The 22,688-nt window shown below is 36.0% G+C and overlaps 1 protein-coding gene across 1 annotated transcript in view; it reads left to right on the top strand.

Moving 5' to 3' along the window:
• Positions 1-453: 453 nt before the first annotated feature.
• RpL15 (ribosomal protein L15) overlaps positions 454-22,688 on the top strand; it is a 161,544-nt gene continuing 139,309 nt past the window's right edge. The window contains exon 1 of the mRNA XM_066396047.1: positions 454-458. The gene's annotated coding sequence lies outside the window, so the exon portion shown is untranslated. The remainder of the gene's footprint in view (positions 459-22,688) is intronic.

Below are 22,688 nucleotides of genomic sequence, written 5' to 3'. Positions count from 1 at the left end.
AAAAAAGTGAAGAAAAGCGCAATTACGATTGAGTGAATGTTTAAAAGTAAAAATTGCAGGTCTACTGTTGTTGCATTCTCACGAAATAATTCAGTTTTTCACTAAATTCAACGTTTCGTTTGACATTTACAACTCAAGCCACTCTTGCTTAAAAAATATTGGATTTGTAAAGAAGACTCGGTTGAGATAAAAAACATGATCGTCATAAATGCTTCCAGCATTCAATAATTAGTATCTATTTTAGTAACTCTTGAAAGTCTAGAGAATTGCAGCATGATGAATATTGGAGAAAGGTTTATAATCGCACATTCGTTACAGGACTCTTGCTTTCATTCAGTATCACGAGAGCTGAAATTGTCTTTCTATATTACGCAACTACGTCTCCTTCATATTTTTCACCTTTTAAAAGAGACACTTAAATTTCGGAGTTATTTGTGTAAACTATAATATAGAGATTTGTTATATTGCAAGTACCCACTGTTTCCTTTCTGGGCACTAATTTGAAGAAGGGCTTTTATCCATTCTTGACAGAAGTATCTAAAACCGGATGGACTTTAGCGGTCGAAATTGTCTCACAAATGATTTTGGGTAAGAAAATAAGTTGCGTTCTTGTTGAAATCGAGCAGATACGATATTGATTAATTTTCGAAATTTGAAACTCAAAATTTCAAGATTTATAAAAGTATCTCCAAGGCACGCTACGATCCTTCGTTAACGTACGATTTTTTTCATATTTACAGCTTTTTGAGATCAGTATAATACGGTCCTGTTTAAATTTGAAACTTCAAATTGTGGAATTTACGATATAAAATCAACGAAATTCTGCCATGCCCTTTGCACATTGGATGTTATTCAAGCCGAGCTTGATTTTCCAGATTTTAAACTCCAAATTTTACAGAGAAATGCAAGATTACAGAAGATTACAGAGGAGGCTCAGGAATTGGGCAATTTATTTTAAGAAATTACCTGATATAAGTTCAAAGGAATTAAAAATTTTTGTCAAATTGTACGTTTATCAAAATTCACTTGGTTCGGTCCTGATTTTTCAGTTTTGCAGACACAAATTCCAGAATTCATAAAAGGGATTCCAGAGCTCGGAAAATGCAAATGAAGTAACGTAACTGGTTTCCAGGGACGTTACAAATACGTGCGAAAGTGTTTTTACCGCACTCGATTGCTGATGCGAACGGTTCGAAGCGGACTGTAACTGCAATGAACGTGCGGTAAAGTATAATTTTCTACACTTGTTACGTAGGGAAGGAAAGGAAAGGAAAATATTTGATTTTGTAATACTGTTGAGGTAAAACTAAAAAATTATTGTAAACCACTGAGTTCCGTTCAATTTAAAAGCTGAAATAATTAACACTTAAATTTGATATTTGTTAGAAGAGTTAAGAAATAGCGGGTCGTCGTGAGAGGAATTGGTATAAAAAATGAGATCAAATCTATTTCTCACTATATTTTTAAAAGTCTTAACCGCTCTGAGAAATGAGAAAAATATTGCGATTTGATAAATTTGAAAGTTCAATAAACTCGAAACAAAACTGAAGAAAATTTGAAAAAAACGGAGTCGATCTACAAGGAAGACAAATCAAAAATCGTCAGAAATCATAAAAAAATATACATCTTTTTAAGTGAAACATCTAATAATTAAAATTTGCCGTCTCATTACTAAGCCTGATCTTGAATTTGATTATAATTATCTCCTTTTTGAAAGAAATGTGTTTCGACATTCATCTATTCTTCCAGTTGAAATCTAAGAGAACGTTTAGAAGTCATACCATGAAATCTGAAGTCTTTGATATAGAACAAAAAAGGTGGAATTAATATGGTAATAAAATACAGGATGTTCTCATTTTTCTACATCGGTACTCATTGGTTCACAAAGTTTCCTACATCGAGATTGTGATAAGATACAGATCAAGCAAGTTAACTTATTACATCTAAAGACTAAGGCAGTTTATCTGAAGCCTCAGTTTAGGGAATCTTATTATGAAAATAGATTTCAAATTTGAGTTCGACGATTGAATTGATGCTAGTGCCCATTTTTCCTGGTTTTAAAAGATTGTACGGTCTGAATAAGATCTTTCATGTTTGAATCCTCCAGTAACATATTTGATTTAAATAGGTTTCAGTGGCAATAATGACCTTTTCAGTTGCTGAAATAAATTATTTGGCCCATATATCGCGAAGTAAATAAATTAGTAATAAAAAGATAAGGGAGAGTGGAAGCTGGTTACTGCTCGACCCTTGGCCTAAATTTTAAATCCCCGAGCTAAAATATGGCTCTTTCGTGTTTTAATTAGAGAAAGCTTTTTATCTGCTCTTTTTAAGTCCCGTTGATTATTTTTATTACTCGCATTTGTCATTCTTGATAAGGCCTTTCCAGAGCTTACGCAATTCCTGAAAACTCATGCCGCTGGAAACAGAATCAGAGCCAATTAGCTACCTGCTACTAGCAGTGTTATTGATTAGAAGACCCACTCCTGCAACCACGTATTGGTAAATGGATTCCGAAAAGCACTCTAAGTAGCAATTTGCCAAGGAGGCCATCAAGCGCCAACCGATACCCGCCTAGCTTCCATTTGAACTGGCGAAGTTATTATTGACCTTTATAATAGCCACTTAACCACTCCATGTCGATCCGAGCACTCACTTATTATTACTCAAGCTGACGTATCTATTAACTTGCGTTTGGGTTAATCAAAGATAGCTGGGATGCATTTGTCTAGAATGGCATTTAACAATCAGCAGTGAACACCGTGAAAGGAGGAAACTTTTAAAGCGATGTTAACAAGATGTATACTAAAGCAATCGGTAAAATCGACTTCGCAAATTACTGCTGAATTAAAGTTGAAGAAACTGAAAAGTAGCAACTGCAAAGTAAAACAAGCACAGCTGCACCCTGAACCCAATTTAAACTTTTTTGACTTGATTAAAAATTTAACTTTGCATAAGTTGGGAGTGGCGCTGGCGCAATTTTCGTCGGCAAATTGGGAAACGTAATAATAATTATAATACAAAAGGATTACGACTGGCGCTTATCTCTTCCTCCTACTTTTCAAAAGTTTAAGGCACGTTTAATTTAAAGTTTTCTGTTCTAGCAACATAGTTTACTTTTGCTCACATTTCTACCCCAAGCATTTACTGCCCGGAAATAAGAATGTAAATTCATTATTCTTCTCCTTGGGAGCACTTTACGACTCCTTTTCTATGTTGAGAATGCCCAGTTGCTTAATGCGGTATGTCTCATGTGAAAACTTGGGTAATCATTCGCTGAACAGGATTTTTTACATTAAACGCAATAGAATTAATTGGTATTGTATGCAAAGTTTAGAGGACAAAAATCCAAGTAAACGGTACGAGACTAGAGAGAAACAATGACCATTGTGCCGCTGTATTGTTCTTAAAACCTGACAAGGAAACGTTGGTTGGCAGGCAGCAATTAGCTGTGTCAACGCTGGGTCTTTGAAAATGTTTCCGTCGATAATCAGGAGCGAACAAGTTGATTAATTAATATTTTACCGATCTAAAAATACCTGGAAAGTCAGAAAAGCTGGAAATACTCCTCAACACGACAAAAACAGACGCTGAATGTTTGACACAGACAAGACAAAAACGCGATTGTAAGAGACCCCCCTGAGAGAGGCAGGTGAATAAATAACGCGGAATTTCAAATTTTGGTGGATATGAGCAGCATCACCTCGCATCAATTTCAAATGCGGAATTCAAAAGCTCTTTGAATTTAACTTCACTTCAGAGTTATTTAAAAATTGCCCTGTTCTGGATCTACCTACAATTTGGTTTTTGGGTCGCCTAAATATCGTTTATTGTCTGAGGTTTTCCTAAGAGTTTTCTTCTTGAAAAATTACGTCAAAATTGTCTTTTGAATCTACTCTTTGCGCACTTAATCTCCTACAGAATTACTTATATATCTAGGCATGAAAGCTCGAAAACAATCAATCTTGAAAATAAGCAAAAACACTTTGTAACATCTTAGTCGGATGCCAGACGATTTGTCATCGGCTTGACGCGAGAGACGGCGAAATTACCCGAAATATCGGACTGAGGAAAAATGGCGAAGATAGAAAAATAAAAACGAGGATGGATAATAAGCGGAATAAATGTAATAAATCTCTGTTTCTACGAAAAAAGCCATTTTCCCGAAGAAACGACGCAAGTAAGTGATTCTTGACAGCGTTTTTATTTAGTCTGTTGTGTGTTTCCGTTCTTTATTCACGGCTTCTTTCCAGGGCGGTGCAACTTTTTGTCTACAACTGCGATAAATCATAATCCTATTTCTTTCCTAACCTAGTTCAAACCCACCTACTTTGTCATCCCTCATAATCGCAAGAAGTTTTTTTAAACGCATTGAAATCTGAATGCTAACTACCCTTTAACTAAAGGTAAATATTTAAGATCGTAGCAGAATCGATGGCCCACCTAATGGTGTGTATCTAGGAATACTCCAGCAATAAAATAACAAGATCTGGGGATAATAGATAACATAATAATAGATATGCGTAAACCCGCTTTGTACCCTCGAATGGCTTATGATCACAGAATTCCAATATTGCATTCTAGTGTAGTGTAATTTGCTGGTGCACAGGGGTTTAGTCTGCCTATCGAGCATGGGGTGATATTATTTACTGGAGCATACGACTTAATCGAATATGCATGAATGGAGAAATATATCCAGTGCAATTATTTAGGGGAAATCAGGCCAAACCACTTTTTGCTGAGAGTCTTTCACAAGTTTCCATTAAAGAGAAGAGTATTCCAATTCGAACCTCTCAAGCCAACCACAATGAATACCATGAGTAAATGATCGACTGCGAATATTATCTATTCCCATGCTCTCCAATGGAAAACAGATGCGTTTCAATAATGAATTTTTAAAATGATTCGTTTCTAGTGCAACTTTCTTCATGAAAGTTATTATAATCAATTTGTAAGTGTTTGCCTATTTTTTTTCTTCTCAGGTGTATCTCGATGCACATGACGATCTTTTTCATTGGGGATCGTGGAATCGTGGATCTTGGCGCTTATTATTACTCTTGTCTGATTACCTGCATCTTTCTGAAAATTAATTATTATGTTTTCTAAAAATTATTTCTGTCTTATGGAAACTTTTTCCTTGCAAATATTCGGCTACATCCTTAATACTCTCTGCAGAGGTCTGTTGGCGTCCATCCTCAAATATATCAATACATTTTGTGTTCTAGTTAACTAATATGATGGCCTCCATCATCCCAATTCATTGAGCCCTGAACATATGACTTAATGTAGCTATCTTCACCTTCCTATTGAATTGAATATCCGTTGAAATTATCTGTTCACTATATCTTCTTAGAAAACTTATTTTCGAAATTTTTCACATTTTCTCTCTTAATCGTTCCCTTCTTTCCCTTCACAATATGCATTATTTCTGTTTCTGCGGATCTCTGCAGAATTGATCTCGGAAACTTCACAAGGAGATGATTCCTCATCTGGCTTTCTTTTTCGGTTTTATTAAATGGTCAGATTTGAAAATTTCTCAATCCGGAAATAAGCTTGAAACCCTACTGAGTCCTGCCAGGAATATAGTCACAACCTTTGTTTATTCGATAAAAAATCATCCAACGTAACTAAATTTCAGTTACATGAGGGGATCGAATTTAGGAACTTCTAAATCCGGAATAAGAGAAAAAAACCTTACAGAGCCTTGGTAAAGATATAGTTAGATATAGTTTATTCAATCGAAAATCATTATTCTGACCTGATTGAAAACAGAGGCGTGCGGAAAAAAATAAATTAAGGTAAAATCACATATAGGAAGGATCACATTTAGGAATTTCTAAACCCGGAAGGGAACATGAAACCTTGCTCAGCTTTGGCGGAGATATAGTCCAATCCTTTGTTTACATAAGACCAAAATCAATAGTGTCATCTAGTTAAAACCAGAGGCGTGCAATGGGATCATATTAAGATAGCGACGAAACTTCTAATTTAAGTCTAACAGAGAAATCACGTTCAGCATTCTCTAAATCCGGAAAGAAACTTGAAGCGTTGCCTGGTCCTCTTAGAGATATAGTTCAAACCTTTGTGTGCTTCAGTAAAATCAACACAGTCAGCTACTAAAAGCCGAATGTAAGGAGCCATCATCTTGAGGTCGCAGCGAAAACTCGAATTTCTATATCTAGAAGTGATCGGATTTGGAAACTTTTAAATTCGTAAAAACTCTTGTATCCTGATTGAGTCTACGGAAAGATCTAGCCCGAATATTTGGTCATGCCAGAAAAAATCTACAGTGTTGTCCAGTCAAAACCAAAAGCGTGCGAAGATTTCATGTTGGAATCTCAGCATAATTTATAGTTTCAGTTTTATGAAGCGGTTACGTTTAGGAATGTTTAAATGTATATAAAAAGTGGAATCTTTGGTGAACCTTGGCAGAGATAATACCTTTGTTTAGGTGAGAAAAAAACAACCCCTTTTAAAACAGTGAAGTGCGAGAGTGTTACGCTGGGAACACTGCTAAAATTGTAATTTAAATTTCATAAGGGGATTAGGTTCAGACATTTCTAAATTCTAATAAAAAAACAAAAGGTGTTAAGGCTGGGGATAGATATAGTTCCAGCCTTTGTTTATATGAGGAAAAATAAACAGTGCTATCTAGCTAAACTCAGGGGCGTGCGAGAGTGAGATCGCAGCTAAAATTGTTATTTCAATTTTATGAGGAGATTAGCTTTATGAATTCTAAATCTGGGCAAAATAGCGAAAACTTATTGCGTCTAGGCAAAGATATAGTTCTAAACTTTGTTTACATGAGAAAAACAGTATTACCTAATTAAAGACATGGGCGTACGAAACACGTCTAGCAATTTCTAAATCCAGAAAGAAACATGAAAGATCATAGACAGAGATATAGTCATAAACTATTTTTTATGCGACAAAAAAATCAACATTTTGATCTGATAAAAACAGAGGCGTGCGGGGGAAACAAACCAGGTCCCCGGACATAACTTGAATTCAGTTCCAAGAGAAGATTACATTTATTTTGCTATAATAACCTTACTTACATACATATGTGAGGTCCTTAATAAAGTTGCGAGTTATGCTCTTTAACTATTTTTTATAACTTGCTTGTAGAGTTCAGATTTTATACTTCATGATTATAATGGCCATTCACCTGAACGATCTAGTTTCAAAAGCACACTTTTCACTCTAATGAAATGATGTTACACACATCACACGGCGAAATTTCAAAACGATATTAGTGCCTCCTCAACAATTTCCTATGAACGGTGAATTTTATTGTCCGAACACCGGAGAAAGGAGCCCTAAGGCTTCGACCGGCCCTCCTAATTATCCAAATTATATCTGGACCAATGCACCGATGCTTGCTCTCTCGTTTGTGCTGCTCTTGATAGAGGATGCTAATGCTCATAGAACGCATTTCAGCTTCAAGCTTCCACACAAACGTCAGAGAACGTCTGAGAAATAAGTTATGTATGGCGAGATTTAACTATAGAAATGCTCAACAATTAGTGCTGAACTAACCTAAACCTATCTGAACTTCATCTGATGAATTAACAACTTAAATAACCTTTCAAAATATGCAACCTGAAAACCAGCAAAAACAAAACTCGATTTCGTTCAAAACCAGACCGTTCGGGGATTGTTTCCAGGATAGATTTTTGTGTGCTCTTGTCGACCAAACAATTTTAATTCTAATTCCATCGTGTGCCCCTGCCTGGCCTGGAAACAAATGTTTGGTTTGGGGCACACGTTTCAGAGACAACTTTAACTGTTTAATTCAAGCTCACGTAACTCTGGGAATATCACCATTGCCTGCATTAGACATGTGTGGAATGACATTTTTGCACGGTAGTTTTATACACTAGACAGCGTGAATGTTCTGAAAAAAATGTGGGAATTTAAGTGGGTTCATTAACTATTTTAGGGCAGAAGTGCTCCAGGCGAAGGGGGATTTATCAGGAAATTAAATGGAAAGATATCACAAGCGTTACCTAGTGTGACAGGCCGTGTTCAGGACTAATTTAGCTGATTAAAATGAAATGTCAGCTACAGAAAACTCTTTCTTTAGTAGCTTCATATGTCAGTCGACTTACTATATACAGGGTGTAACATTCGAGGATAGTTCAAGAAGTACCCGATCTGACATGTAGATGGCGATTTTTTTGTTAAAAATTTGCCTATATTACAACCTTAGAAAACTTGTGAAAAGCTTGAAGGTGCTACATTGATTTGTATTTGTTTTGGATCCGTTTTTAGCAAACGCTTTTAGAGATTTTGTGAACATGGGAAAAATTGGCCATCCATACGAGACTCGATGCTTTCATTTGAAAGGTCTTGGCCCGTCCAACATCAAAGCGGAGTTAGATTGTGCTCTGAGGGAATCTGGTCCTTTATTAACAACTGGAAAATATTGGGTGGCAGAGCTTAACGCAGCTCAAAGCTGCCAAGACGAACTACGCAGTGGTCTACCCAATGAGGTGACCACTCCAGAAATTCTAATGAAAATCCACAAAAATGTACTGGAAGACATGATAGGTATTTCAAAAAGTACCGGACATCGCATTTTGACCGAGCAAATGGATATGGACGAGCTGTGCGGAAGATGGGTGTCGCGATTACTCACAATCGAGCAAAAACAGCGCCCTGAGAATGTTTCAAGGGCAAAGTTTCGCTGCAATAAAGCCGAGTTTTTGCGTCGATTCATAACCACGGATGAAGCATGGGTCTATCATTTTATACTTGAAACGAAAGGAAAGGTGATAGCGTCAGTTTTTTGGGATGTACGTGGGATAATTTTTATTAACTATCTTTCTAAAAAAAAACAATAAACGAATATTGTACAAATTTATTGCAGTGTTTGAGCGAAGAAATTAGGAAAAATCGATCGCATTCGGCGAAAAAGAAAGTCTCGTTTCATCAAGACAACACACACCAGTCCACACTTCTGTCATCGCGATGGCCAAAATCAATCAACTTGGTTTCGAACTTTTTCCTCGCCCACCCTATTCACCAGATTTATCCCTCTCAGATTATTTTCTATTTCAAAATGTAAAAAATGGCGCAGAGGAACGAGATTTGCCAATAATGAAGAGGCGGAGTCCGAGGTTGATACCTATTTTGAAACATTCTTATTATTAACAGGGTATAGAAGCCATAGAACATCGCCGAGAAGATTGTGTCAATCTCAAAGAAGACTATGTTGAGAAATAATGTAATATTTTCTCAATTTTTTTTTTGAAGTGTTAGATTGGGTACTTTTGACTGGTACTATCCCTCGTATCAGTATGGAAATATTTCAGGAGGCGATAGTATTCTGCAAAATAATAGAAAAATGCTAATGGTAAAAATGCTTCTTTTTTGATATATGAGGTGGCAAAGTTTCATATTTTTCCTCATATTTTCCATTTTTTTTAAGTATGCTTTCAACTAAAATGTTGAAATTTCGTACACATATTTCCTTAAAGACGCTCTATAAAAAATGTCTAAGTCGTTAGTTTTCTGAGTCATGTACTATTTTATGCTTTGTATTTTTCTCTTAGAACACTATGAATTCTGATATCAAATTTAAATTCCTTCTTCAATTACTTAACTATCTTTCCCGCTTTCGAAAAGTTGGCAAAAATATTTATCGATTTATATTAAGAATGAAAAGAAAATGAGGGAAAAATAATCATTTGGCTCAGTTAACAATTATATGAAGCGATTCGTAATGTGTTATAAAATTTCTTAAAACAAAAACAATTATATGAAAACTATTGAAAATATGCGTCCAGTATATCAAAACTGGTGCGTTTTTGACCTTGGGTCTATTAGCATTTTTTAAATTATTTTGCAGAGTACTGCCTGAAATATCCCTATGATGGTATATTACACCCTGTATATTTGGTATGATTTAGCCAAATCTGTTCAAATGCCTAATGGAACGTTTCTGTTTTATTTGCTATTTCGAAAAGCAATTCCATATACACTTTTCCACTTGCAAGGTAGTGTCGGAACACTTGCAGCGTTACAGTTTTATTTAACATTTAGTGGCTCCATATCTCAATGTATGCTCCCAAAAGGACCATCTTTTACCCTATACCCGAGCACTTTGTCATAGCAAAGCGGTTTCAAGTGAAACAAAGATAATAATTCCTTCGCAACGAAAGTAAATTAGCCTTCGCAGAGGAACTATTATTTCAGAATAGTTATGTAATTGTTTTGAAGCCACAAAATACAAGTTATGGGGCTCTATTTATGGAAAGTTCATTTTCTTCACATAATGTTTCTGTTGAAGTTTATCGGCTAGAACTATTCGGAAGACCATAAAACAGGACGTGTACGTGGAATAGTTTTATAGCTGACGTCTGGTTCTCATGTTACCCTGGCCTAATTCGACTAATTTAGACAGAGAATCAGACGACAAAGTGTCAAATTTGCCAGTAAAACGAGATCCAACAAGACCCTTTTCTAAGTCATAAGTTAATTTGCCGTCATTTTTCTCCCTTAATTTGGGACGGGCCTTTTACTAGCTCAATAATTAAATTGGCGACGCATTTTAAGCTCCACTTCAATTTAATTTTGTGTTTATCTCGAGATCAGGGGCCCGTCACGGGACGATCAGAACGTTCTGCTTTTAAAAACAAGTTAAGGGTGCCCTTCGTGAAAGGGTTAGGTATGCATATCGGAAATTGTCTTGATGCCGTCGGCCACCCTCACCGGTTTCTGCAATATCTTCAACCCATAAATTTCCTTTGCATAATTTAGAAAATCGTCTGGATCAAAAGGACTAATCAGGATCAGTGAGTTTCAGCAGATAATATCCCCAAGTCTCCCAAATATTTAGTATTGACTTGCATCCGTCTAAAACCAGGGGTGTAGTGGGGCTGTTGTTATTAAAACTATTACTCCGTTTCTGCTTCAAATTTGAAAAAAATGCGACGACCAAAAAGATCAACGAAATCTAATCATATTTTGGCAGATTTCGAGCTTCAAGTGTCCCCAATAATGATGGAAATAGTGATTTTCAGCGATCAAAAATCAGGGACTTGACTTAAATCGTCACTAAAACCTATGATAATCTATTACAAGATTGGAAAAATTGCGTGAACCAAAAGGGACCAGCAAAGATAAATAAGTTTTAGTAGATTAGTGGCCCCAAGGATCCTCGATTAACTAGGGATATAACTATTTCGATTAGTTCGAGACCCTGGGTGCAGGCGGGCCGAAGTCGGATTACTACGAAAACCCGTAAGTTTCCATTGCAAATTTAAAAAAATTGCGGGATTCGAAAGGGCCACCGAGGATAAGTAAGCTTTACGAGAATAGTAGCCCCAGGTATGTACAATAAATAGGGAAATAATTGCTTTAATTAGGTAAACTAGAGATATAGGGGGGTCGAACTTGGGTTAGGGAGAAATTACTGACACCTAGGACTGCGTTGTGTGAAATAATAAGTTATAAGAAATTAACTCTCTAACAAGATATTAAAAAATTACTTCATACGCCTGTAGCTTCCGTTTAAAAATGTGTAAAATAACTAATGGTATTTTCAAAAATGTTAAAATTGTATTTCAGTACTTTGCAAACCTGATAAAATAGTCATTTTCCTAGATATTCATATACCCAGGATTTCCATCAAATGGTAGTACCAAATTTCTTAAAGATTACCGACGCTTAATTTTAGTGATGAGCAAAATATTCAGTGGCGGAGTAAAAGCGATTTATTTTTTAAAAACGTTGGTTCGTCATTATAACCCCAGCATCTAGCGCAGATCTTAGACGCGAGACTCATAAGTACTTCACAATCGCGATGTACGTACGGTTCTTTCTACTACTAAATTTAACTAGATTTTATAAAATTACAATAAACTTGCTTAAATTAAATTCGAAAGGCAAAAAAACGACGCGTGTCGAATCATAAAACAACATGCGGACGCTGTGGCCGATTAGTTCGCTAGGTAAATAATGAGCCGTACACGTGTCGTTATTGACCTGTTATTCAACGATTTGAACAAAAAAGGCCAGAAAATGTACCTTACCAGTTATTTAATACAATAATGGTGTTCTTCAAAGCTTGCAGGGCCAAAAAATTGTTTGAGGCTGAGCAAATCCTTTGAGTAAAAGCATAAATTTATCTAGAAATTACTGATATCTCGAACTAGTGATACCTACGGGAAATAACCGATGGTGGAACAAGCAATTTTCTAAGAACATGCGAGTGAAAGCATTTCATTTCTAAGTATTTTCTGTGGATGATGTATGGAATTGTTATCGTTCCAAAAACCCAAACTGACTCCTAGAACTAATTGGTTGCATCTTGCCTCCTTTTTTCCTCAGATATCATCGTTTTTCCCTACTTTACCTAAAAATAAAGCGCAACCTCAACGAATGCAGACACCTCATTTACTTTTAACGAGAAATTTCGTCTGTAGATTGCATCGGAAATGAAGGGAGAATTTCGTACGTCGCTCGTTATAGACCAAAATAGATATAAAAACAAAACCGAATAAAACCCTACTAAAGGGCAAACGGGGCTCGAAATGTAGAACTTTACTTGACAATGAGTCTTTTACATGTACGTGTAATTGTAAATCCTGGTTAAACACCCTCGCCCTTCTACAGCCGTATTTCAGAGCTAATTTCGAAAGCAGTGTTATGGGGAATGAAAACAACACAAATGGAGCATTTTTCCGCAAGTTATTGGACTTTTATTAACAACCATTTTTACATGCTGGATATGGCTCAACATCAAAGTAAACTGTTCTGTATGCATATTAGCACGCAAGGCATATAGACACGTAAACGTATATTTAAAAATACAATGCGTGAAGTATGAATACTAAGTGTGACTGTATTATTTCAATCGAAATGTGGGTTCCGGATTAAGAGAGTCCAGCCTTATCCAGATTGAATGCGTCTGGATTCGATACAAAATCGATCAACTGTTTAATCTGTCGTCACAGAAACGTATTTTGGTAGACTGGAATTGAGTGTTTTATACCTTTTGAGAAGCAGTTGAGGTTTTACGCGTAGAGTTTCATGCAGATTTGATAGTAGGTGTGATGGTTTTGGTAGGGATCTTGAGCGGTCGTTGCCCCTCTGCACTCAAATTCAAAGATAACTTAATTTTCCGCGGAAATCCTCTATTTACGGGCCACTATTGTTAGTGGTTGAGCGATTTGCCAATTTGCCCTGTTTTCTTCAGTTTCTGATCTTTGTCGCAATCGTTTCGATCGATTCTCTTTTTCGCAAAAAGTATTTGTTTATCTTTGTTCTTTTTCAAAAAAATGTTTATTTCATCAAATTGTTTATCACTTAATGCCCTCTTTATCCGCTACTATCTTCGCCTTCTGGCCAATTTTTCAGCTCAAATGTTAACGTCACAACCTCTTCATGTTCTGCAGTGATTCCGTAGTGCAACCAACAACCTTTGACTGCGTATTTTCCCGTCTCATGCACTTCCCAGGCAAACAAGGAGCGCAGGTAGTTCTTCAGGCAGCACCGGGCTCTGAACTAGGGAATCAGAGAATTTTTATAATCGATACGCGATATATATACGATACGATATATACGATAAATGATTTTTACCTAACAGTATTCTCTTTTCTACCTATGAGCCACTTTATAATTCTCAAAAATTCGAAAACCGGAGGACGCAGGTAAAACTGTTTTCCTTGTAGATCTGACAGCACTTCAACGCCAATATTCCTCTGAAAATACAGAGTATTCGGCGGATCTCATGCTAAAATTCCTGTACGCTTCCTCTGCACATGGTAATATTTTATTAACAGTTTAGTAGTTTAATAATAAAATTAACTGGGAGAGAAGAGAAAGCGGTGGGTAAAAATAGGAGGGACTGATGCTCAGCGTTGCGAACGTTGCTCTACATCTCAGAGTTCGTTTGTCCAAAATCACAGAGAGAAACATGGGAGACTAAACTACTAAATATCCGGTTATTAGAAATGGGGTTTGACTGGCGATGTTTTGTTAAAATGTTTTGGGATTTAATCGATCAGAACTTATTGGCTCCCACAACCGATGCGATTTTTAATTCGTACCGGCTTTTCCGTCAGCGAGCTGAATAATTGGGTTATTTCACGTTCCTTTCTTTCGAATTCGTGAGACAAACAACATTTTCCAGGATTATTTCCATCGCTATTATCGAATTTTAAATCCTCCAAATTGACATGTTAATTCAGATTTATACTTATGCAGCTATACCCACGCGCCACTCCAACAAATCCATTGTTTGTGTAGTCATTATAACAATCTTGTATAGGCTTCGTGATGAATTGCATTCCCTCTAGTAATAATAATAATGTCTGAAAGCTAGCTATGGGAAATTCCTTTATTTAATTTCATTTCAAAATGTGTATTGTGCGTGCTATAGGAAAATATCCCATAAAAAATAATTTGTAAATGTAGAATAACGTATATGATGAAAACAACACGAAATCGAGTATTTAGTGTTGCTTTCGCAATAACAGAACTGGGCTTGTGATTGATGTTTCTTTAGATCTATCCATTAGGTGCCAACCCAAGTCATATGTACTTCCTAATTTACGGCTTCTAACAAGATGAAAGTTTATAAATGGCCCTTGCCCTCGATAAATTAATAATTGAAAATGCCTATTTCAACAACATGTTGGCTTTATTTAAAATTGATGTGATGACTGGTGCCTGTGAAATGCAAATAGCTATTTTCCATACGTCCGTTATTAATTTCGCCATTTCTCTGAATTAAATGACGTACCTACTGGGCCCTATATTTCTCTATAATGTGTATTTTATGTGTATTTCGGTGCGAACAAACTGTGTAAATTTAAATATTTGTTCTCACTATTTAGACTATTTGCCAACTCGTTGTTGCTCATTGAGCTTACTTTTTTGGAAAATTTTGATTTAGCAAAAATCATGGTATTGTTTAGTGAAAATATGCCATTCGAGTATGAAAAAATCGGCTAAAAATACAGGCAAACCAGTCAAGTGCCTATTAATCATTCACATCGTTGGCCACGGGAGTGTTGTTTTTTTTAAATCCCAATCGGGGTATGATATTTGATTTTTTATTGCTCTGTTTTTATTATTAGAAAAGCAGTTAAATCCTGATTGGTTTCCATATTTTTAAAACTTGGCTTTCAAAAAAAAAAAAAAATGCTCCGAAAATATCCTTGTGAAAGATTGCAGATCAAACAGGTGATTTTCCTTACCCCATGTTGTAAAGATTACAACCTGACTTAGAGCCACTTGTTCACTCGACTGTAACCAACGGTTTTTGTACCTCTAGACCACATCGTGTCGGGGCTTTATTGAAAAGGGGCATAAATAGAGATGGGCTTGTAAAATCGACAGTTTTGTTAAGAGAAAAATGCTACTAAACAACTTGATCGTAGGACTTCTATATTAACATTTTGTCGTAAAAAAAAGGGACTTTCTCTCGACCTTGCTCCATTTTTATGCTCTATGTATATTTGTCGTTTATGGCGAATTATCGGCAGAAGCCGACAGAAAAATAACTGATCGATCCTTAGGTTTTTCAATTCTTCCATCACCTAGTAAACAGGTTTAGCTTGGTTTATAGATACTCGTAACATATCGCGTTCGAAAAATCACATCCTTAATTAAATTTAATTGCAGACATTTGTCTTGTCCGACTAGCCGCTAGCCAGGCCCTATTTCAACGTTTCTATAGAATTATCTTGCAGTTAAGCATTCAGCATGTTAATGATATGGCCCTTGCCAAGATAACCTACCTTGGGCCGTAATCCTAGCTAACGTGACACTACAATTACATTAAAAACTCCTCTACAAAATATTAATACAATTTATAATTACAACTTTCTTCGTAAGGATAACAAATGGTTTTACTTGACCCATAAAATCTGCAAAAGTGCATTTTTCACCGGTTAAAAATCGGAATACGGTAATTTATAACAGGCTGGCTCAAGAATAAATTAAAGTCTTAAAATTCTAACTAATGAAGGTTTCAAAGGATTAGAGTCCGGTTACCTGGACCCATTAATCATCGGTCCTAAGCGACCATTTGCATGAGCACCAACCTTTGCTTGAGATTGTTTTGTACGTTACTAAAACAATTCTAACTTTCGGCTTGATGCCTTTATCTCTTTATTTATTAACCAGAGCACTTTGTCCACGAATGACGACATTCTTTGAAACCTGGGCACGTTAAGGGTCACTTTAAAGTTCAAAACCTAAATTTCAGCAGGTCCTTTTTAGTTCATCATACGCACGATAAAAGTTTTACGACCCTTTTGGAAGTACCCCATAAAATGACCAATCTATGACGTGTTTAGTTGATAAAGCAGCAAAAAGTGAACATTATTTAACTGACGTGAAGGTATTTGTTGCGTTGTAAAATGTTTATCGCCTATGCCAAAGCTTTAAGCTGGAGTTGGACAAAAAGCTCTGCAAGGCTTTAAGTTCCAGCTTTTGTGGAATAATTACTGGGTCGTCACGTCATAATGGTGTCTAGAAAAGTTGAGAGTTTTTATAGTTTTGTGTTGAGTTGATGAAAAGGAAAGAATGGATGAAGCTCGTATTTTACCTTAAAGCTCGTTCTGTGCACCTCATTATGGACCATATCAGTGTGAACTGCAATTTATATAGGAAGCATATTAAGACAAAGCAACAATTTATGTAACTAATGTAAAAGGGGAGGGCACCATTCAGTGCTGTGGATGTGAACTTAGCACTAAAGACAAAGAATGTTAATGATAATTGTATATCGGCCTCCCACGGGGGACTTTGATATTTACTTAAGGAAATTTAATTGAATGCCAGAATAAAATATCCCAAGATACTTGTCGTTGATGAAGATGAAGATTTTAATACTGATTTCCTGCGACCTTCTAAAGATGTTGCAAATTTAATATCAATTATTGACTCCTTCAATGTACTCTCTCTACTCCGTAAACACACTAGGATGAGACCAAATAGTGCAACATGTATTGACGATTTCCTAACAAACTTTGAGAAAGCATAAGGGCCCTGCATATCTGGTCATACGGACCAAAATTAATATTGCACATTGCGATTACCAGACCCAATTTTACTGAGAGAAAATTACATAGTTAAAAAAGTAGGGAGGTCTCTGCTCTCTAGGAAAGAAGGAGATTAACCAGTAATGGTAAACCTTTATGGACATATTTCAGAATATTTACACCAAAGACTTTCCAGTAGAAAAGTCCAATAGATAACTTTATCGAAACTAAATATTTTCTGAGGAAATCTGAGATATTGGAGTGTAAAGAGGAATTTGGAAATTGGTTGAAAAATCAAACATTTGAAAAAAACGATTTGACGGTTTATTGAAGGCATACAAAAGAAAAAGATATGTAAACAAAATTTAAAAAATCTGATAATAAAAGTCAAACAACTTAGTCCTTAATTAATGAAAGTGGTGAGAGGCTTATCAAATTCCAGACAAAAACTGAAAGTTGCAAATATACTCCCAAATTACAGTTGGAACTACAGGTGATACCGTCTATCAGTGACATGAGTTCAGTATTTTAGATATAAGTTTAGAGTTACAGGATAGAGAAGAAATTTTACAAATTGTAGATCAATTTAAAAATAAATCATTAGATTGTCATCAATCAATTAAAATATTTTTTCTCTTTTTAATATGATACTGAACCCCTGGAATTTTCCTGGAAGTTGTTAACGCTTTCGAAATATACGAAACTCAATTTGATGTAAGTTATTGGAGCCAAGGGCGTCCCTGACGGGGGAGATAAATCAAAACACTATTACTTAAACCTTGTGTCAGAATATAAATTATATTTTAACAAAATTAATTTTTTTGATATTGTCCATTGTATTTCTTCATTAATAACTAAACCTAACTTGAAAAAGACCAAATTTCAATTGGCTTTCAATATGATAAAACCAGGGATGTTTCTAGAAGGATTCATAAGATGAAACAGCTACTAAATATTTTTTAGAAATTTCGCGAAAACTTGAAATTAAAAAAGTTTTCTCTCTTTAGGGCGCCACTGAAGACTTGAATTTTGACCTAAACCAGCAATAACTTTTTTCTATAGCTATCTTTAAAAAACTGTGACTAGCGCTAAATGACTGTGAAGTATAGTTTCTCGCCTTTTTTTAACAATAAAATATGGTTAGTTCGGGTCACCGATCCTTTCGTCCATCCCACAATGCCCTCATCAACCCCATTCTTGTATTTATGTTTAGTTATACAAGACGCGCTGTTTTTCTGTGTTTCGGATTCAATTTATAATTAATTGAAGTAAGTTTAATGTAATTTCATAAAATTTTGGTCAATCTAAAAGTGTAAAAAACGGTGTATATACTGCAATTGTGAAACTCATTCATTCCCTCACATTCAATGTAAACTTGACATCCGGGTCATAATACTCACTTCACAACCTTGGTGTAAAATGTACTATTTTATATTATGTCAGTAAATTTTGCTCCCGACGGTTACGGTGTTGATGAAAAGAAAACGACTAACATAAAGAGTAAAAGGTTTATAATATTTACTAGTCACTTTAGGAAAGTAATGGAAACGGACCAAATTATTAGTGTCGTTTTGGAGTGATATTCAGCACAAACGTACCAGTTTGTATTAAATTTTTTACTTCATGCGGAGTATCATTCAGAATTTTTCCGCATTCTACCTCATAAAGAGAGACTAACTGGGACTCTGAAACACTTTTAAGCACTTTTAAATTTGAATGAGATTTATTATAGACTCAAATTAAGATTATTAAATTTGCAGAGCTTTAAATGGTCTGTCAAAACTATTTTACATATAACTGTTTCACCATAGAGCTTATTGATTTTTGGATTTACCAATACGACCATCGGAAGAGGCTCTAAAGGGGGTGAAAAATTCCCTGTAATAACCGCAGAGATTTCCACGAAAACTCTTAATGGTAAACCTAAAGGCCAATACTGTAAAACTACTTTTATGAAAAAAGAATTTGGCATTATGATTGGGTGTTTTTACACCCCTTAATAACTCACATGCACCTTTTATGATGAGTTTTTCTAGCTAGTCCCATTTTCTGCAGTTTTGAAGGCCTATAGAAAGATCCGTGATAAATTATCCTTATGCTTCATGAACAATATTCAAGTCAAGAATTACTCAAGCTATAGAAGTTCAAAGTAAATGGTAAATAATTGTTATTATTCTAAAATTACTGATAAATATTCATAAATAATATTATAAATATATATCTTGAATGCATTATTATACATAGTTGCAATAGAATAAATTATTACTGGTTCTATTAACGAACGCGTTTACGACCTTGGTTAAAAATACATTTTTGACAATAATGAACCCAAATTCAGCTGAAATTCATAAATCAGATTTATTGTGTTGCTAATGCACAAATCCATTTCGGTTGAAATAATATTTTATAAAGGTGAAAAAGAGGAATTACAACGAAAGAGGATCGATAAATAATTTAACAAGCTCTAATGTTGATTATGGTATGAATCTCGAATTACAGGGTTTTTCAACATTGCGTTATTATTGCTGCTTCGATACAACCTCTCCAATAACGTGCTCTCGAGTTTCAGGATTATTTTGATAGTAAATTCTCTTGGATGTGTACGATCCCAGATCAGAGCCTGCATAATGCACTCTCTATTAATGTCCACATTAATATTTAGATTGCTGCAATCTAGAATGTTTAATGTATCGTCGCACATTTGTTACTGAGTTCGAGCAGATCAATAATGAATATGCACCTCACGGATGATGAATAATTCGTTTCGGATTAAACAAATTTATAGAAGATGCTTGATGGTTCTGAAACAAAACATCACATTACACCTGATACCTCGTTCGCTTTGCTGAATGAGAAGAGAAACACCCAATTTATGACGCTAATTTTCAGATTCCGTGTCAGCCAGGCAGATTGGCTCAAATTATACCACATTTTGCCTCTAACACGCTAATTTTTGTAGTCTAGACGAGCTCAGATGAGGAGCTCTACAAGAAAATTGGGCATCGACGAACGTTATTTTATGGTTTTTTAAGTGGATATTGAAACTAGCGTTGCGTGCCTATTAGGCCACCATGTAAGTAAGCCAAGATTGAAAAAAATCGATGTAACCCGATGACCTATAATACTGTGCTCTTGATTGAAATTATATCGTAATACCCGGAAATTTTTAAAAATAAGTGTTTTTTATGCAAATGATTTTATGTATATTTATAGTTGATTTTGTACATTCCGCTTTATGGGTAAACAGCAGTTTCGAATGCTCATTGTTGCCCACAAAGGATCCGAAGGTAATTAATCATCATGTGCTCTATGGGGATTGGTGTAACAAATAGGATTCATTAAAAAGTTCATCATAAGGGCTTTGTGGTGGTTTTACGGCCCGCAAACGCCTATGCACAAAGCATTTCATGCAAAAAATTAATACAAAAAATATCTTTTTCGAATAGTTACACTAAATGCTTGTTTTGTCAGAGACGAAGAGCTGTAGGGAAATCGGAACGATTTGAGCAAAATTTTTTCAATTTTCAAAATTGTTTGTTTGAATTCTCAACTCTTTAAACCGGAAAAATAAAATCTTTTGTCATTTATTCAGGGATTTCACAATTCAAAAAGAAACTAAATAGAATTTGTAAGTCCAAATTACTGGACATAAGAGCAAGGAGAGCAGCCATCTGGACACTAGCTCTTTTTCAGTATGGTTACTTTTTGGGCTGAAAGAGCTTCATAATCTCCACTCCAAAAACTAGGAATGGACTCATCAAATTACCCTTTTTCTCGTAATGGCCGCCTGATTCTCTGAGTAAGCGTATCTCTCTCGTTCCGTTTCTTCTTCGCCTTCTTTTCATGTGGCTTCAAGTATAGGGAATAATTCATCCTGGAAGACTCTCAAAAGAAATAATTCCTTCTCCGGTAATCAATTCTGTGAACCCCACTTCCCGATGAATGTGTAAATCTAACCGTGGCACGTCCATCGAAAAATCTTCTGTCTTTCGATTGTTCATTTCAAACGATTCTTTCAGCCCCAATCTATCATTCGAACCCTCCTCTTCCGACAGTGCAACTGGAATGTTGTAACAACTCAGGGATCCTCATTGGAATGGATTGGATGGGGATTCAGATTGGGAAGTCTTCCCACATCAGGAAACACCACAGTCGCGATGATAAGTCGCGCTTCTAACCCTGATTTTCTTCTAATGATCTCTCAGGAATGCCGTAACTCTGTGATTGCAAACCGCCGATTTGATCTATTCTACTCGCCAGCTGGGGGAACTTGTTGCACTGAACCTTCCTCAGAAAAAGCGTCCCGTTTCTTCAAGAAAGTGTCCATTTGTGCTCTCTTTGATTCCTCGGTGTAAGGTCCTTCTGAATACCGCCGTAAGGTGTTCCGACGTGCTATTCCACCAAAAAGCTACGCGAGTAGTATCTTCTCTCTTAGGTGGGCGCAAATGCTTATTGACGATATTTTATCCAAATTTGCAGATGGAGACAAAAACAACGAATGATCTTTATAATATCCGATTTATTTGTTCTCTTATCGATATCATACCTTGTACAAATTACAAGCCATCCCTAGTGCTCTAATTTAAACAAGACCCACCTGTTAAAAGACGAACCGTTGAGACCGGAACCGGATACGGGCGGTAGTAACTCGCAAAATGACGACGAAACTTCATAGACGAAAGGGTTTTTGCTAAACCGGTTAAATGAGGCCCAAGATCGATAACCCGATAACTCAAATTTCCCGGAAAAAATCAGTTTTCTCCAGGTATGGACGGGTCGTGAAAAATGGCCCGAAGTATGGCAGGGGCCACACAAAAGGGGGGCAACGAGGCCGTAATGAAAACACCGCGAAAAATCCGCCACCCATAGAGAATCGCCATGGGGGTGCTTTATTTCCTTGGGATTAAACGTCAGGGTTTACATGAAAGGGCTGCGTGTTCACCATTTCTGAAGGCCTCTTAAAAAGTAAACGAATTAACCAGGTGGAAAGGAGAGTTTTCCTTCACATTAACGTAGGAATGATATCCATGGCTCGGCAACATTGTGCAAAATTTCAGTATAAAAATGTATCCTCGAAAACGTGGATTGGAGTTCAAGCCGTTATATTCCTGACATCATTCACTAAATCGTCACAGCACTGATTTTTTGAGAATTAGGTTTATAAGCTTAAATCAACAAGTTACCGTTCCTCGTTCTGCTGCTTCTTGCCTCGAACACCAACTGAAAACTTTTAGTGGTGGCATTTTATAATCCACGAGGTCAAGTTTCCAGCAGCTATGCAGGAAGTTAACGAATAATTGAATAAACTCCTGCAATCTATTACAAAGTCCACGTAATTTAAGTGCATTGTTCTCAACTTTAGCAAACGGGTTTAACTAACATGCTCTCTAGGTAACCGTAAGGTTATGGTGAAGGTTATGAAAGTTGTATTCCTACCCGAACTCTTCGAAACCAGGAAGATTTGAGATTATTGATGTCAGATTGCTTATTGATTAGGATTGAGAGGCCAAAATTCAGTTCAACAAGCCTGTCTACCATTATCCCAATTCGCGTTCTCAACAAGGGTGTTGCACCGCTTTCCTGCTAATCCTCTTCCAGGATAATTTACCCCTTTGTCCTTTAATTGGCGCGTACGTTCCCTTATTGTCCCAACGCTGTTATCTTCAGGCATTTACGCGATTTCGGCAA

This window comes from Euwallacea similis, chromosome 13 (assembly GCF_039881205.1).
Source record: "Euwallacea similis isolate ESF13 chromosome 13, ESF131.1, whole genome shotgun sequence".
Lineage (NCBI taxonomy): Eukaryota > Metazoa > Arthropoda > Insecta > Coleoptera > Curculionidae > Euwallacea > Euwallacea similis.
The sequence above is the reverse complement of the archived record's forward strand: the minus strand, read 5'-3'. Positions and strand labels throughout refer to the sequence as shown.